We start from the raw sequence: 2,066 nt of genomic DNA on the forward strand, positions 1-2,066 counted from the left end.
TAATTAAAATATAATATAAACAAATAAAAAACAGAAAATAAAATGAATAATATATATTAATTAAAATTTTCATTTAAATAATAATAAAACAGAATGTAATAATAACAAAAAAATACAAAAAACAAAAAAACAACCATAATTAAAACTAACTTAGCGGTGTCATTAGTAATAGTCTCTTCCAAAAAAAAATGTTGACCGTATCGTGGATCTACATGCAGGGAATCTTTTCCATCTGGCGTTTACCTACCACGGGTCAGAAAAAAGTAAAATTTCTCCAGCTTTTTCTCTTTTAACGGTAAAAAAAGAATCATATTAATTAAAAACTGATAACATGAATAGTAACAAGATTAAAATATCTAATTTTATATTAACATTTTAAATACTATTATTATTAATTGTTAAAATTACATACGAAGCCGATGTCCAACAAAAATTATATAGTATGTATAGACATTGACAGGGACGGATTTACTTTGGCGGTTACGGTGGGACGTGCCACCGTATTATTCCTTTATCGAAGGGTAAAAAAGTTTAGGTTCATGAAATTGTAATCGTATTAATCTGTTGTGTGCTATCAAATGTATTTTGAAACTAAAATGAGAACAAGTTTTATTTAGTAGAATTGGTTTGCAAGACTTTTATTCCACCTCAAACCCAAGTTTAAATCGTGTTAGTGTTATTTTCTTAGTCAAATGGTGCCACCGATTGAACAAAAAAATTCCGTATATTTGTTTCTTAAAGTCAAACAGTGTTATCATTTGAAATTTTTTTCCAATAATATTTTATTATAGTCAAATTGTGCCACCGTTCCAAAAAATTTATGGGTCCGTTCCTGGATATTAGAGAATCCAATTTTGTTTACATTTACAAGTGAACACCGATACGAAATTTTAATATTTAACAACAGGGAAATCGAAAAACAACCGTAGTTCCTTATCATGGCCGCCATGATCCGTGGTTTACTAGTGATCCAAGATATTACGATACGGTAACGAATTGGCTTTTTCTTTAAAGGCATAATTCTAACTTATCGAAGGTCATCACTTTCCAAAGAATTGGTGGAGCTTTGTATGTATTTGAAAGACTATTACGATATCAACAAACGAATCCAACACAAAGTTCATTGAAAAAGGGTCTTGGTTTAATTAAGGGCAAAATGCACAAAATAACATTTTCTTATTATAATGTTATACTTTCATTTTTTACTTCTAACAACAATATATTTTTAAATTACTTTTTATTAAGACATTTAGTAACCTTTTGGTTTAAATTACCATCTCTACAGTGTTTTAATAAGAAATAATTTAAAAATACATTGTTATAATACAAATAAATAAAAGTACAATGTTTTAATAAAAAAAAGTACAATGAGAGAAATGGATCAGTGTTTGCTTAAAATCGGCTTCCACTTCTATTTTGATAAACGGATCTCCTTCTGATGAGTTTTGCATAAAAAGGGGTCTCAGGCAAGGAGATCCTCTTTCTCTGTTTCTTTTTTTGCTCGTGGGGGAAGTCTTACAGATCATGATCAGGACTGCTTGCAATCAGGGGTTGTTCAAGGGCATCCGGCTTGCGAATTCTAACCGGAATCTTTCTCTCCTTCAATTTGCGGATGACGCTCTAATTTTTGGAAAATGGTCTCGTAAAAATCTTGTAWCTCTTACTAATATTCTTAACTGCTTTCATGATGTTTCAGGACTGCGCATTAATTTATCCAAATGCAATCTCTTTGGTATTGGTGTCTTGGAGGCAGAAGTCAATAATATGGCAGTTATGTTAAATTGTAAGGCTTCTTCCTTTCCTTTCTTTTATCTGGGGCTTCCTGTTGGAGGTAACATGAACAAAAAAGCTTCATGGTCTGTCGTAGAAGATAAATTCCTTAAAAAGCTTTCAATTTGGAAGTCTCATTGCCTCTCCATAGGCGGAAGACATACTCTAATTCAGTCGGTGTTATCTTCTCTTTCGCTGTTCTTCTTTTCCCTGTTCAAAGCGCCCAACTCAGTTTTAAAAACTTTGGAATCTATAAGGAGAAGATTTTTTTGGGGTTTTAAGGAGGATGAAAAAAA

Source organism: Cynara cardunculus (assembly GCF_001531365.2).
Source record: "Cynara cardunculus var. scolymus isolate 2C chromosome LG 11, CcrdV1, whole genome shotgun sequence".
Classification (NCBI taxonomy): domain Eukaryota; kingdom Viridiplantae; phylum Streptophyta; class Magnoliopsida; order Asterales; family Asteraceae; genus Cynara; species Cynara cardunculus.